This window comes from Panthera leo, chromosome B1 (assembly GCF_018350215.1).
Source record: "Panthera leo isolate Ple1 chromosome B1, P.leo_Ple1_pat1.1, whole genome shotgun sequence".
Lineage (NCBI taxonomy): Eukaryota > Metazoa > Chordata > Mammalia > Carnivora > Felidae > Panthera > Panthera leo.
In genome coordinates, this window is record NC_056682.1 from 189,738,702 (window position 1) to 189,756,023 (window position 17,322).

General features: G+C 36.3%; 1 pseudogene; it reads left to right on the forward strand.

Moving 5' to 3' along the window:
* The first annotated feature begins 242 nt into the window (after positions 1-242).
* Positions 243-17,022, forward strand: LOC122218534 (annotated as a pseudogene).
* The last annotated feature ends 300 nt before the right edge of the window (positions 17,023-17,322 follow it).

Consider the following 17,322-nt stretch of genomic DNA (forward strand, 5'->3'; position numbering starts at 1 on the left):
TTTGAGAGAGAGAACTCAAGCAGGGGAAGGGCAGAGAGAGTGGGAGACACAGAATCTGAAGGAGGCTCCAGGATCTGAGCTGTCAGCACAGAGCCCAAGGTGGAGCTCGAACCCACAAACATTGAGACCATGACCTGAGCCAAAGTTGGATGCTTAACTGACTGAGCTACCCCGGCATCCCTATGATAATTTTCTGATACAGTGGTAAGGGTGATCCCCAAAAGCATGGAAAGACTTTTGATATGGGGTCAGGTTTGTTTTTTGGTTTTGGCTTTTTAGGAGTTACTTTTTACTAATCTTATTGATTTTAATGAACTTTTTTTTTCTTCCATTACTCCTCCTACCCACCTCTTACTGCACTCAGTAACAATTTACTTCCAGGTTTCAGCCAAAAAAGTTACTTCCTCCACAATATCTTCCCTGTCTTCCGCACAGATTAAATTGGATTTATATTTTATGTGTTTATATAGGATATAAGACTTTATCATTCTAAATTTCATAAATGCAAAAAAATTATTCAGTGTATATCTTCTCTAAGTACCACAAGGAAATGAACTAGATGTTTTGTTCCCATTCTATTTCCAGCATGCGGCACAATATATAATGTAGTAAGTTTGTTTGGCTAAGCAATAATGCATTTTTAGAAAAATTTCAATGTCAGTGATATATCTCAACTTTGAATCCTTATAATACATTTCACCTCTCCATAAGGGCATTATTTTTTCCTCTTATTAGACTTTTTGTTTATACAGCTTATCTCCTTGATTCTTATCGTCTAGATGTTTATCACCTTCATGTTATCCCCCATATATTTAGCAAGAGTCTACTAAAATAATATTTTGAGTATACTATGTATGATAGGCAATTCTAATTTGTTTAATTTTTTATATTTTTGTTTCATGTTGCATGTAGTAATTCATGTGGTATACCTACCCTGATCTATGTGTAGTTTCTCTAATATGAATCTCCATTTTATAGAAAAGGAATCTAAGTTACAGGAAAGTCAGATATCTTGCCACAGAAGTAGGAAATGCAGGGCCAGAATTTTAAGTAAAATGGTGAATTTCCAGAACTTATATTCTGCCAGAAACATAGAGAAATGAGTTAGAAAGTTCCCCAGATGCTGAAGAAATAAGTATTTAGTGGTATGGAAAAATATAACTTCATTGATAATTTTGATATAGTTGTTACTAATGATTAGACTGCCCACTGAATATGATGAAAGTCTTGACACTCAGTAAATTCTAGAAAAAAAAAAACTTTTTAAAAATAAATAATGCTTTGGTTTTAGTACATAGGTTATCAGAACTATATGTACTCTCTCCACCACACACACACACACACACACACACACACACACACACACACACATTCACAGATGTTTGTGTGGGTTTTTCACCCTGTTGACTAAAACTCACATATGTGTATGTGGGTGTATGAAAAAGAAAAATACAGGGTGTCTGGGTGGCTCAGTCAGTTAAGCATCAACTTCAGTTCGTGGATCATGAGTTCGAGCCCACATTGGGCTCTGTGCTGACAGCTCAGAGCCTGGAGCCTGCTTTGGATTATGTGTTTCCTTCTCCCTGCCCCTCTCCGGTCCGGGCTCTGTCTCTCTCTCCTTCAAAAGTAAATAAACCTTAAAAAAATTAAAGAAAAAAAAAGAAAAAGAAAAATGCAGCCCCAGGGTCACTTTGAAACAGAATGACATAGTTTGTGAGGTACAGTAAAATAAAACAAAATATAATAAAATAAATGTGCTATGTTCCACTTTGAGAAGCCACCTAAAGAGGAAAAGTATTGTATCTTTCTTCAGCTGTAAGAGATTCTGTGTGTGTATCGACTGTCCTGCCAGCTACATCCTGGCCCCTCTATTCTTGCCCTCCATGTTTGACAGCAGCCGATGAGCAGAATGGAAGTTTATAATGAATCTGTCTGCACGAGAATTGCAGTGCTCTTTGCTACTGTTATTGCAGCCAAGGTCTAGACTTCCTGGCTGTGAGCTGGCTTCTTCAGTTTGATTGTCCAAAGAATGCCAACACACATCCACAGAGAAGGTAGAATGGCCAGATACAGAGAGGATGACAAAGCTTTATTAGTTTTGCTTCTCTCAGAAGAAAAAGGGAATGGTTCAGCAGCTTCTCAAGAAGAAAGTGCCTGTGAAGGAAATCAAAACCAATCCAGATAAACTTATAGATGTTTAGGAAAAATAAATTTGGAATTGTTTTTAGAAAAAGATAAAGATTTAAAAGAGAAGGCTCAAATGGGGCGCCTGGGTGGCTCAGTCGGTTAAGTGTCTGACTTCAGCTCAGGTCATGATCTCACGGTTCGTGGGTTTGAGCCCCGCGTCATGCTCTGTGCTGACAGCTCAGAGCCTGGGGCCTGCTTCAGATTCTGTGTCTTCCTCTCTCTCTCTGCCCCTCCTATGCTCACACTATGTCAATCTCTCTCAAAAAAAATAAACATTAAAAAAAATTTTTTAGAAAAATAACAGAGAAGGCTCGAAGATGTTTTGTCCCCCACATACATTCAGCATATCTGATGAAGAATAAAGAAGTATTTGATGTGGAAAGTAATCTATACCTGAATATGGCTTGTCTCTTGGTCTTGCTGTGGCACCACAGGTAAGATTTCTTCACAAAATGCAGGAAAAAAAAAAACACCAAAGAATTGTTAGTTAAGATAACAAAGTAGTTGTGCCAACAACTTCCTCCCTCACCAGTGACGAAGTGGAAGAATGTAGAGCTCACTTCATTGAGAAAATGTCCATCATTCAGAAAGGGGGTAAAGGACTAGAAGGGTAAAAGTACAGACTGGCTAATGGTATTAGGGACAAAGAGGAAGAATCGAAAGTAGATGAGGAAGAAATGGAAGAGCAACTGGGAAAAGCAAAAGGTTGTCAACCTTCATCCGTTGCTAACATTGACAAGACAGAGAAGATCAAGGAAGATCCTATGCAGTTCCCGGACAGAGATGAGGAGGAGGAAGAGATATGATGCTGATTTCTTCAAGGTGAAATGGCACAATGTTTGGGTTGGACCTTAAAGAGCATGAAGCAGCACAGAAGAAAGCAGCTTCTAAATCCAGTGTCAAGGAAAGAGTGGCCAAGTTTGCAGAAGCAAGTTGTAATGACGAGAAAATTATATATTTATATATACATAAATGATTATATAAAGTTAAAGATTATAAAAAGTTACACAAATGTATTTGTTTATTCAATGTACATTCACTTACATTATTTCCTGGGGAACTTACATGTGTAAATGACTTAGTTCACAATAGCTTCTTAACTCTGTGTGTAGTGTCTGCCATGTATCTCAAGAGAGTTGTTAAATTTCTATAGTCAAAAACGTAAATGCAGCATGAAGAGTCTGTATTTCATAGAAATATGGAGCTGGAAAGAACTTTAAAATATAGGTGGTCTCTTCTCAGCTCAGAGAATGGAGGCACAGAAAGGTTAAGGGACCTCGCCAGCATGACACAGAGCACTGATTCCCAGAGGAGTGTTCGGACCATGTTACTTCTCCATTAATTCTCCTGTGAATCATTTTACAGCCTGAAGACTCCCTGTGCAATAAAAGTTTATTAGCCATGTGTCAGGAACTTTGCTAGGTGCTGGAGTTACAGCGATTTATGAGACATAGCCTGTGCCCTAAAGGACATCACAGTCTAATGGTAAAGGTAGGCACAAAACATGCTACAGAATCTAATAAGTGAAATGCATACAGAAGAGAAACACATAGCCCAGCCTAGCGGGGTCACAGCAGAGATATTAGAGTGACCTCCAATCTGAGTCTTTAAATGATAAGTGGGAGTAGAATTTTTCCAGGCAGGTTGTGGAGACAGGGGTAGGAAAAGGTCCATGCATAGGAAAGGATTAGCTAGGAGATACACATAAGAAAAAGCAGTGTGCTATGTTGGAAAGAGGGTGAGGTATAGACAAAATATAAGCATTTCATTGCTGCTGGAGTATGAAAGGTGAAGAGGAAGTTAGCAGGCAGTAAGTCTGCATGAGTAGGTCCAAACCTTGAAATGCCTAGGAGGCCATATTTAGAAAATGTGGAGTGATTGGAGAATTTTCAATAGGAGTGTCATGTTGGGTTTGTATTTATGGGACCTTGGTCCCGGCATGCTCTAAGTAGTCAAGGAAAGCAGAGAGATTAGCTAGGAAGTTGGTACACTAATTCAGTTTTGAGATTTCAGAGACATAAATTAGGGCAGAGAAATTGAGATGCGGGCAGAGGAGACAGATGTAGAGAGATATAGATAGATAGGAATTGTGAAAGGTTTCTTACATAATGAGAGTTTCTAGAAGAGCAAGTTTTGATCTTCAAACTGACCCCAAAGGAGAGAGAAAGTAGGCTTTCTTATAGTTCACCAAGATGTAGGGTAGAAGGGGACAGTGGGCAAGAGCAGGAAAGCTGTTCACAACCAAACATTAAACATGGAGCCACACCCTTGATTTACAAATGGATTGCCTTGCCTTCAGTGGCCAAGCATTCCATGATAAATAAATAAGATAAAAGGCTAGAAATGGCAGAGCTAAGGTGTTTATGGTCTTTAAGCTTAAACTATTCACACATAGATTCCAGTGACCAGGAGTCGCAAAACCAGGAAATCAAGGTGGCAAAGGGGCAAGCCATCTAGGGCTCAAGAAAGATTTCCATTTCAGAGGGGCAGTGGAGCACTCAACCCAGAAACTAAACCACGAAGGTACAAATCCAGCCAAAGGAAGAAACATAAGAAGGTAAGATCCGAATGCCAAACCTGCTGCTGATCAGAGGTTCACAAGTCCTCAGGAATTTGGCCGGACTAAGCCTGCAGGTGAAGGTTATTATCGACTGCATCTGGGAGATGCCAGAGTCATGTCACATTTTCAAGAGCTTGCAGCCTAGTTAGTCGAGAGGGAAAGAACTCCTGTGAGTCATACACGGCACACCTTACCTGTAGAAGACAACCAAGGCCATGATCGGAATGAAGACCAGAATGATCAAAGTTCAAATTTTAAGACCTCATGCCAAGTTTATAAACCTACATGTTCTATCCTTTTGGTTAATCCAAAGAGGAAAGAGGAGAGATTTTTCAGTTCTTTAGGACAAGCAGCCTGTCTAAGAAGGCTTGAGAAGAAGATAAAGATTCTCACTGGGTTTTGTGACTGACCACCTGGATGCAGTTGAAATTTTGCTATTCAAAGAGAGCTGAGATAATCACACAAGTAGAATTTAGTCTTCTGTTAAATTCTTTACTTCTTTTTTTTCAGAAGTCACAACCTGATCCATTAAGCTCCTGCTTTCATTTAGTGGTTCTCTCTCTAAGCTGACATCCCATAACACAGGGATATTTTCCAAATATATTTATGCCATCAGTTGAAAAGAATTCCCACCATTAACACACTGTCAAAGACATCATCACCGAAACTGCTAAGTGTTTATACAGAGTCATGGAATCTCAGCAGTTTATTCGAGAGCCTATTGTGCACATTCGTGCCTCAAATATCTCAGCCTTAAGTGGGTCCTTATTAACAGTAGATCTAATAATGCTACTATATTCTGGAGGGAAAAATGAAGGCTGATTAGGCTGGCTTTTCAGTAATGGAGAACCAGTGTCATAATAGAAGGCAGAGGAGTTTGAAAACATGACAAAATTTTCTGAAAGCTGGATGATATATAAAACATTTGATTTATCATCTCTGAACAGCCAAGAGTAGGAACTTCTAAATAGGGTGTTTTGAAACTCTCCTTTTTTAGCACAGTGGTTAAAATCATAGGCATTGGAGCCAGAAAGCTTGGGTTCAAATCCTGGTTCTGGCACTTTCCTGATCTGTCACTCATCCATAAAAACAATAGGAATTAATAGCTGGACTTACCTCACAAGGTGGTGGGGAAGAAATCAACATTCACAAGATGCTTAGAGCAGAGCTCAGATTATAACAGCATTGTACAAACAACATTAGATGAGCACAGGGTATTATTTTTCTTGGGAGTTGATCCTGATAGGTCATTCCCTCACCTTTCTGTCTGAGGACTGATAATTAGAGTGTCAGACATTTCACTGTTTACTCATGTGCTCAAATCATGGCAAAAGCTATACTGTGAGTACAATAAATCCTCTCAATTGTTGCCACATTACTGTAGTTTTAATTCTTCAGTTAATTCTCTAAATTGGCTCAAATTCTCTATCATCCTTGTCATTTTCACCTAATTCCATAATTAATTCTTGATGGGATTTGGTTCCCAATGCTATTTGAGTTCTAAAACAGTCAGGGATTGGAAAGCAGCAGGGTAATTGCCTTGACAGCGTTTTGCTTGGTTTTGTGAACCTTGTTTTGGATATATTCTAGAAAGAAGGATCCAAGATTTGTGGAATTCAAAATCTCATCTTGGCAGCAATAGCATTTGACTTTGCACAGATTGTTAAAGAGGTGAGGTACTTTGCTCAGCAGGTGAGAAAATTATTTCTGTTAGCCATTATGACTGTCATGATTTGGGGAAGCAATTCAGAAAACCACTTTTATAATACTGAAAGGTTTCCTTGACTTTCACTAAAAGAATGGGGGAGCATTAGCAAAATTAATTTAGTCAAAGCAAAGCGATAACCAATGTAATCATCATTTTGCAGATGCATTATTCATTCAGTCATTAATTCAACAATTATTTATTGGGTGTTTTCTGTGTGTCTCTTACTGTTTTGGTATCACAATAAAATGGTGAATAAAACCTGGGCCTGGCATCCATATGCCATAGTCTAATAAATTTTAGAAATGTGGCTTTGAATATTAATTCTAAGTATCTACGAGTATAATTGAGAAAGCATTTTTCTTGCTATTACCTCTAATCAGTCCCAGTATTCTTGTGTACACAATAAAACAAATGTACTTGGATTACATTTTAAACTCAGAAGTTTAGAAATAAAGATGATTCTGGGAGAAACTTCCTCAACCACTGGATATATCCCTGTGGTTAATTGTTCAGTCTCAGTGCCATGTGTAAGAGGGATCATTATTTCACTCAGTGGTTCATAACTGTTCTAGACTGTAAGATCTTACAGGGACCATTTTTATTGGTCTTCATATTCCCAGTGCCTAGAAGAACATCTGGAATAATGGTTCTTAGTTCTGGCATTTTTCATTCTTTCATCTTTTATATAGCCATATTAATATGGTTGTCTGGACTTACTGTGGGCCTACTAATGAAGAATCTTCCAAGGTATGGACATGTCTATTTTAAAATAGCCAAGAGAGGTTTCAGATGCTCAGTTAGGCTTGAGGGTTGGGTCCCACCAGTATAGAACTATTAACTGAATGAATGAGTGAGTGAGTGAGTGAACGAATGAAAAATGTCATCACAAATGTGTACAGAAATCATGTTACATATTTCGTTGATATGTACACCCAAATTTTAAACTTTCCTGCAACAGAATTGAAAGTGATTTAAATAAACAACTGTCCATGCCAGTCTTCCATTCGCAATTATCCAATTTGTCAATACCATATATGTCTTACGTCCATTAACTTCTGTATTTCCAAAGGAGAGCTGTACCCATTAGAGACTAGAAAGCTTTCGCTAGGCTGACTCACAAATTAGAGGGAAGGTTCACAAGATGTGAACTAGTTGATTTTTCAGGCGAGCAGGGTGAGTAAGGAGAAAAGTCATTCAAATACCTGGGACCTGAAGGTCCAAATCTTCCTAGAAGTCAGAGATGCTAAGAGTGAAGAGCAGCTGGTGTTCAGCAAGCAGCCCACAAGTTGCAAGGGAAAGTAATGACTCAAGGCAAGTACCTGCACTAATATTTTGTCCCAGAGTCCTCTTTCAGTATCTAGTAACTTTCCACAGGAAAGTTAACACTTAAATATAGGATCTTAAGGAAGAGCTAGTAACGTTATGAATTCTGTTAGATTTACACAAATCTTAAATGAAGTCATGATTCCTTTGCACACTTTTGCACATTTAGGATATGCCTAGAATGTGTTTTTCTTTAAATGCTAGTAATACTGAGAAAACATATGGATAAGAATAAGCTTTGCCAACAATTTTAAGCTCTGAATAATTGCAGTGCAAGAAGTGATTAATTACTAAGTGTTTTAATACTAATTCAATTAACTCCATTCATTTTCCTCACCACACTGTCTTTAATTAGTTGATTTGCCATTAAAAACAGCACATTTGTGACAAGAATTGTACAGGAAAAGAAAAGGAACATGCTGTCATTTGAATTCAAATGCTAATTTACAACCAGAGCCTAGGGAAAGAAATACATTTTGTTTACAAAAAAATCAAAAAGGAAGAAAGACAAACAAAAAACTCACTGCTAGGCAATAGTAAACATATATTCATCTAACTATAAATATCTTCTATAATATAAAGCTTTTAGAATGAATTGTCAGTTAGGAACAACATTTCAGGAATTGGTTCTACAATTCAATCAAATTTAATATAATTTTAATGTTTTTCAAAAGCATTTTTTCTTCCAATGTTTTTACTGCAGAATACAAACATGTTAATCTAATTGCTTGTGACACCACTAATTCCCAAGATTGGATCATTTGATTTTCAGGATAGGTGAGAATCAGATTTCTAGCAGAAAGAACCATCATTATATTGGAACTTAATTGAATACTTGACCTCAACCTGATCTGCAAAGTTATTAATGGGCTAGCATTTATGTAAATTGATATTGCTTTATCATCTTCTTCTTTCCATTTATGTAAAGGGCATTGTGCATAGAATGCCTGGAAGGATGAGTTACATTAAATAATAACAAGGAATATTTTATTCATTTATAGCTTACCTTTCTGGATTACAGATCGTTTAGTATCATAGCAAGTATGCTTTCTCTATTATAACATTCTCAATGCAGCAGCATGTTCATTAAATACCATTGTTAAAGCATATGACATTGTTTTGTAATCTCTGTAGATAGATGCCATTTTAGTGGTGTAAATGTGAGTTGTTATGTGGTAAAAGAGAAATGACACAGAAGCCAGTATTTATTCAGAAAGGTGGAAATGGCAGACATCATTTTCCAATCTGATTTTAATCAAGAAATTAAAATAGTATCGAGTCGTATTTGAAAAGTACTATATCAACAGGATAACACCTGTTGGTCTGTCACTTTGGCTTGCAATTGTGGTATTAAAATGTTTTCATTAAGAATTTATATTTTCATAAAGGACAAAACATAATAGTAAAACACCAATTGACAGCAGTTTATTTCAATTAACATAAGCAATATCAACAATATTTAACTTCAAAAACAGATATAAAAACACGTTCACTTAAAAATTGTTAGTCTTTGAAAACATTCCTCCAAGAAAAACTGTTATCAGCTCTTATAATTCTACTTGTTTTCTAGGGACAAGATTAAAGGCTATAGCACCAAGATACTTCAGAAGAAGGGGTCTTGCGAAGATTTAATCACTATTCCACCTGGTTCCCTCTATGTGCTGAAAAATGATACTTAGTTTATGGCCTAGCAAAGATGAAGTTTGGAGATGAGTGATAAATTTGATTTTATCACTTGATTTTATCACCTGTCCCACTTCTTTTCTAAATGTTTTTAATGCTTATCTATTTTTGAGAGAGAGAAAGAGCATGAGCGGGGGAGGGGCTGAGAGAGAGAGAGAGAGAGAGACATACTACCTGAAGCAGGCCCCAGGCTCTGAACTGTCAGCACAGAGCTTGACACAGGCTAGAACTCACAAGCTGTGAGATCATGACCTGAGCCAAAGTCGGACCCTTAACTGACTGAGCCATCCAGGTGCCCCTCCTCTCCCACTTTTTGTAGCCCCTTTTTTCTCCTTCCTTCTTTTCTGATTTCAACATGCCACATGTCGTTATAGTCCTTGCTTTCCAAGGCACCAACCACCGTAGCTTGCAAGGCCTGATGCAATCCATTTCCCACAATGGGAATAGAGTTGAATTTGCCAGGATCTGCTTCGGGCCTAGAGTGAGTATTGAGACAAGATAGGGTAATGTGTCAATGACAATTGGGGTGGGCGTGCTGGCAATGCCAGCAACAGTTTTATACGAGAAATCACTCACTCCTAATCCCCATGATAATTCATTGAACCTGAATCCACCACTGTTGAATTTAGATCCTACATAGTGGTCAAAGGACCATCCGTGGGAAAGTTAAAACAACAATGACACTCCATTTGGCATTATGAGAATTACATTTGCCTCATGGATCTCTGTAATATATAGCATAGTGGTTTACAGGGAAAACTTTGGAACCAGACATATCTGAATCTGACTACCAGCTTCAATGCTTATTAACTATGTAAACTTGGGCAAAAACACAAAGCGATTCAACCTCCGGTTTCTCATGGAAGCATAATAGTACTTTTCAGAGAGGACTGTAGAATAGATTCCATTAAATAATGGCTATTCGGCACTTAACACACCATCATGCCCATGGTAAATGTTCAGTAAATGTTAGCTATTTGTTATTATTATTATTATTATTAGAGTCATCAACGATGGTGAGCAATAACAGTGTTCATCAAGCAGCCTCCCACATCTCCAGCTTCCACTGCAATTTGTTGGGACCATGTGATTACTACTGGCAAATGAAATGTGAGGGACAATGGTGTGCATCACCTCCAGACTGAGGCAATTAAGAGGTAGTGTGCTTCCTTCACCTCTCTCTCATTCCCTGCTACTGTGACCTTGGAGACTACATATTCCAGATAATATAGCTACAAGGTAGAATAGTTCCAGCAATTTAGATTGAACTTTATATGAGTGGGAAATAAATCACAGACATAGACATGCTAGGGCTATTTTATTTTATTTTGTTTTAATTTACCATAACATAGCCTAGACCAAACTATCAAATACAGGTATTTTGAGATAAAGATGATAAATCTAATTGCCCCCATTTTATAGTAGGAGATACTAAGGCTCAAAGATTTAAAACAATTTCCCTAAGCTTCCAAAGATAATTAGTGATGTTACCAGGATTCGCTTTCAAATGTTTCCATCCTGTGGAATGTTTACTATAATCTAGAGAACTTGGATTATGATCACCATAATAAAAGAACATTTATGATGAAGATCTGAATCTATGCAAAGCCTCTCAGTCAGCCAGCATAGCATTAACAATCTCTAGACTTACCCTCACCAAAGTAGGTGCTTATAGAATAAGAATAGCACTGTATATTAAACTCTAGTATTCATTGTAAGAAAGGTATTTTTATTGTAGTAGGTGTCACTTGATGGTAGGTTAATTATTAAAATATCATCTGCTTCACTGGAAAAAAGAAATCCTTGGATTGATTTTCCAGGCATCTAGTGTTTCACAGGCTCAGCTTGTCACCTTGAAATTTCAGAGATGTTGAACATAGATCACTCTTTTCCCTCTAGAAATACAATTCAGTAATTCAGGGCAAATAAACTAAAATTTGCTTATCTTATTCCTAGGAAAATTGTGGCTTTTGGAATCCTCACTCTTTCTTTGACCTCAAATGGATTTAATCGCCATTATAAAACTAATAAATTAAACTGAGTGCCAAAATTGTTACTGAGTTGACTGATATCATTGATGTGTCATCGCTGTTCCCCACCCCCACCCACCAAACTCCCTTCCTAATTTGCCAGGTGGAACAAACACGATCAGGCTTACATCTTGCCTATTATTTCAAGGAAATTACTTGCATTCTGAATACTTTCCACTGTTAATAGGTTTTCTTTTTTTTTTAGACAAATTGGTATTCATTATGTTTCCTTTGGAAAAAAAAATGCATTCAAGTTTCTTAAAGTTCCAAAAAAACACCTTTAGCTGGTTTTATTTTCTTTCTCAATATGTACTCAGAGCCCATTCTAACAGAGTTCATACAAAAGCATTTGCTTTTTTGTGCCAATTCTAAAGAGCAATAATGTTTTGAAAGAGAAAACTTTGCTTTTAACAATTTCAGCTGAGTTTTTAACAGTTTTTGAGTAAATGAATTATACAATGCACACTGGATATTTCAACAGACCTAGGATCTAGTTTTAGTTCTTCCAGTAACTAGCTATTTGAAAATAGAAAACTCGCTTACTCGTATTGAGCTTTAATTTAAAATCCAGTGGTGTGGGAAGACAAAGCTCTCTAAGGTCACTTCCATCTCTACCTCTGCACACCGATGTATATACATGGTGCTTTCAATTTAATCTCACCTGGATTTGTGCAATATATTCCTAGCTAATCCTCTGTAGTTAATCTTTTATCCACCACCCACCAAACATTTCTCTTCCCTGTAGTCACTCATTGTTCGATAGCTTCATAAAGTTACAATTTCCATATGATAAAAGTTCTCCACAGTAATTGTGTAATTCAACAATTGTTAGTAAATTCATAGAGTATTTTGCAATCACCACAATTTAGAATGTTTCTATAAACCCCCAATCTCTCTTGTACCTGTGTATGTTTAGTCCTGACTCTCACTAACAATGTGAGACAATGGCTGATCTGCTATGCGTCATTACAAATTTGCATTTTCTGGGCATTTCACCAAATTCAGTTATACGATATGCAGTCTTTTGTGTTTGGCTTCTTCCACTTCGCATAATAGTTTAAGTTTCTACCATATTATAGTATGTATCAGTAGTTCATTCCTTTTTATTGATAAATAGCATTACTTTATAGGGATACTACCACATTTTGTCTATCCATATACCAGATGGTGGAAATTTGGATTGTTTCCAAATTTTGGCTATTATGAATAATGTTGCTATGAACATTTGTGTACACATTGTTTTGGGAGCATAGGTTTTCTTTTCTTCGGGGAAGATTATTAGGTGTGGAATAGCTGGATCTTATGGAAATGGTAACTACTTAAGAAATTGCCAACTGGTTTTACTAAGGGTTGCATCATTTTACATTCTAAGCGCAATGTACAAAAGATTCAGTTCTTCCGCATCCTGTTCAAATCTTGGTATTGTCTCTCTTTTTGGTGATAGTCATTGTAGTTGGTGTGTGGTGGTACCTCACTGTGGTTTCAATTTGTGTCTCTCTAATAGCTGATATTGTTGAGCATTTTCATGTGCTTACTAGCTCTCAATAGTGAAGTCTTGAGTGAAATGTCCATTCAAAATTTTGCCTATTTCAATCAGGTGGATGGTCTACTTATGATTAAATTGAGAGAGTTCTTTATATATTGTGGATACAAACCTTTTACAGTTATATGACTTATAGATATTTTCTTTTAGTTTGTGCATTTTCTTACTGGTATATTTGAGGCACAAAAGTTTTTAGTTTTGAAGAAGTCCAATTTGTAGAATTTTTCTCTTACCATGGTCATATCTTAGGATTCACTGAACAACCTAAGGTCACAAAGATTATCCTACATTTTCTTTTAGAAGTTTTATAGTTTCAGCTCTTACATTCAGGTATCCAATCAATTTTGAGTTAATGTTTCGCATATGGTGTGAGTTAAGGATCTAAGTTTCTCTCCTCCTTTTTCTCCTTCTCTCTTCCCCTCCTCCTCCTTTCCTTCCTCCTCCTCCTTCTTTTTGCATAGAGATTTGCAATTGTCTCAGCATCATTTGGACTCACAATTGTGTTTCATTATTCTCTATACCTATCTTTGTGCCAGTATATTACCTTGATTACTGTGCTTTTATATAGTATGCCTTGAGATCAGATAGTGCACATTCTCCAGCTTTCTTCTCTTTCAGAAGAGTTATGACTGCTCTTAGTTCTCTGAATTTCCATATAAAGTTTAGTTATCAATTTCCATTTGAAGAGACTACTGGGATTTTTAAAGAGAATGCATGGAATTTATAGATCAATCTGAAAAGAATCATCTTTTAACAAATATTGAGTCTTCCAGTCCAGGAAATGAAATGCCTTTTCATTTATTTTAAATCATCTTTAATTTCTCTCAGTGATGTGTTGTAGTTTTCAGTGCATCTTGCATTTTATCTTCTATTATAACTAAGAGTTTTATTATTTTTGATGCTATTATAACAAGAACTGTTTTGCTTATCTACCTCAAGTTTTTCAGTGCTAGTGTATAGCAAGAAATTTATAGGAACCATCCTTATCCCCATGGATTCTTTAGGATTTTTTTTCAGAACATCAATATCATATAAACATTTTACTTCTCCTTTTCCAATATGAATCTCTCTGTCTCTCTCCCTCTCACTCTCTGTTATTGCCTTATCACACTGATTAGAACCTTAATTAACAATGTTCAGTAACATTGACAAACCAGACATCTTCCCTTTATTCCAAATATTAGAAAAAACATATTGTCTTTCAACAATAATTTTGATGTTACCTGTGAAGATGCCCTGTAACAAGTTGAGTAAGTGCTCTTCTGTTCCAATTTTGAGGGGAGTTTTTATCATAAATGAGTGTTGCAATTTTTAAAATGTTCTTTCTGCAACTATTGAGATAATCATGTTGATTTTTGTCCTTTATTCTACTAATAAGGTGTATAATATACATGGATTTTGGGTTATTCAACCAACCTTGCGTTCCTGGAATAAGCTTCACTTGGCTGTGGCATCTAATCCTTCCGTAGATTGCTGGACTTGGTGTGATAACTCTTGATATGGAATTTTTGTGCATATATTCATAATGAATATTAGTATGTAGTATTCTTTTCTTGTGAACTTTTAGTTATCAGGGTAACACCTGAGTCATAGTTTTGAGTTAGGTAGTGTGCCCTTCTTCTGTAAGAGTTCTTGAAAGATTGTCATTTATTCTTTAAATATCTGAATAGAATTTTCCAGTGCAACCATCTGGGCCCGGGCTTTTCTTTGAGGGAGATTTTTAATTAGTTATTCAATCTGTTGTTGAATCCCACTAACAGATTTTTAGTTTCAGTTACTGTACTTTTCCTTTCTTAAATTTTAATTTAGTTCTTAATTTTAATTTATAATTCTTTTTTTTTTTACCATATCTATTTTTGATTTATTGTTGTCATGCTTTCCTTTAAATCCTGAAATATGCTTTTCTTTAGTTCTTTGAACACATTTATATTTGCCTTTAGGTCTTTGTCTGCCAAGTGCAACATCTGAGATCCCCTCAGTGACAGTTTGTATTGACTGTTTTTTTCTGGTCCAGGCCACACATCTTTGTTTCTTTGCATATCTCAACATTTTTTGTTGGAAACTGGACATTTTAGATAAGGTAGTTGTAACAACTCTGATTTTTTGTGGGGTTTTTTCCCCCACAAGGACTGTTGGTGGTTTTTGTTTGTGATTTCATTTCATTTCTTTTCTTATCTTCATTTAATAGTTTCTTGGACTAAATCTATGAAATCTGTCTCCTCTTCAGTTTGTAGTTATTGATATCTTTGCTCAGTTCATTTTTATTATTCTTGGTTTTTCTTTTAATTTATTTCTTAAAATACACCCAGTGTTAGCATACTTTAGTCATCAACTAATAATTGGACAGAAGTTATGCTCACCCACGTCAAGTCGGTAAGATTTTGGTGTGCTGCATATGAGATATATCTGCATATGTGGAAAAGTTCATTAAAATTCAGATCATTATCACAACTACTCTAGATTTTACTTTCCACTGAGCCCGTTTTAGTTTTCTATGTGCATGTGAGCATCTTCAGATTTGGTCAGAATTGTGGTTGGTAGGTCTTTTCTTTCTCAGACTCAGTCAAGCCTCAAGCATGTTCCTATATACTTGGTTCAACGATTACCACATTGGGCCAATAGAACCCTTGGTTTTCCCTGTGATTAAGAGTGGGCATCACCACCACTATGAACTGAAATAGCGCCTTTTGATGGCAGCAGAAGCTATTTTTCCTCATGTCTTGCCATGCTTTGGTAGAACTTTTATATCTACTGTCTTGTGGGGGTGTGGATGGGTAGGAAACAGCCTTGAGCCAGAATATCACAGAGTCCCACTCTTCTGGTGAGAAGTTCAGAAGTTTTTTTTGTTTTTTTTGTTTTTTGTTTTTTTAAACAAAATACTTCTCATACTATTTTATGCCTTTGGTTTTATTAATTTCCAAATCACTGAAAAGATTTATTTTTTGCTTTATTTCTGTGTGTGTGTGTGTGTGTGTGTGTGTGTGTGTGTGTGTGTTATTTTTGCAAAATATGGGGGAGGATTTGCCTACCTTTCTACCCAATTGTAGTCTGAAGCCACTTAATTTTGTTATATATATATTTTTTCTATATATTTATATTTATTTATATATTCATGTTTCTCTGCTTAAAACACATTAGTGGCCTCCCCTTTTCCTTAAGATAATACCTTTCACAATCTTAATATTTAGTACCCCATCAATTGCATCTCTATGGCAATATTTCACTCCATGCGTCCCCTTCTCCCTATGGTCTACCACAGCGGCTTTATTTGATGCTCTGTGTCCCTCCTGCCATATTGCCTTCATAGTTGGTGTTTCCTGCCTGGAGCACCTTCTCCCCCTTTCCCCCACTCCAAAGCTAACTCTTTTTTCCCTCAGATTTTACCTCAGTCATCATTTTATTATCTTTCCAGCTAGATTAATTGTCCTATTAAAAATTCTTAAGCAGCAAATAATTCTAAACCTTAGTATTTACCGCATTATTTTCTCTTTATTTATTGCAGGCTGAGAAATAATCTGTTTTGCTTTCCATCATATTCTCGGTGCCTGACAGGATGCCTGGCATTCATTAAAATAAACAGCTGAAGGATCATTTTCTTAAACATTTGTTAAATATGGGGTCTGATTATCCTGAGCTGGTAAATAAAGTTTGACATATAATTTCTTTACATCCACTATGAACCAGACACCTTGGCAGGCATGTAGAATACAAACATGAATTAGATGCGTTAACATCACTTTTGCACATATTAATTCGAATGGGCATTTTCTGCTTTAACTTTATTCCAGTAAAAATACTATCCCTTGAACTAGGCCAGGTAATATTTCTCTCCACAATTGAATGTGACATAGGCAAAGCAGTTTATGCAAAATATCATTGGACACAATGAATTAATGTTTTGAAGTTAAATTTTAATGTTTCACTGATTTCTGTATTTAACGTATAAAATTGTTTCTCTTTCCAGGTTGTAAAAGAGATAGAAGTATGAGAAAATTATACTAGTTTTATAAAGTAAATATTTAAATAACATTATGCTAAAGGTAATGCAATCAATGACAGAAGTCCACAGGTAAAATTTTCTCATAAAATTGTACTTTACCTGACTTATATGTGAGCAACATAGAAACAGCTGATTTTATAATGTTTTTGCTGTCAGAAGAAAAAGAAGTAGAGAAGCAGAAGGTAGAAGAGAAAGGGCAGAAAGAAATGGGAGGGAATGAAGAAAAAGAATTGTTGTACGCGTAGACACTATGGAAAAGTATCCTGTGGTTCCCGCCTGCTCATTGCT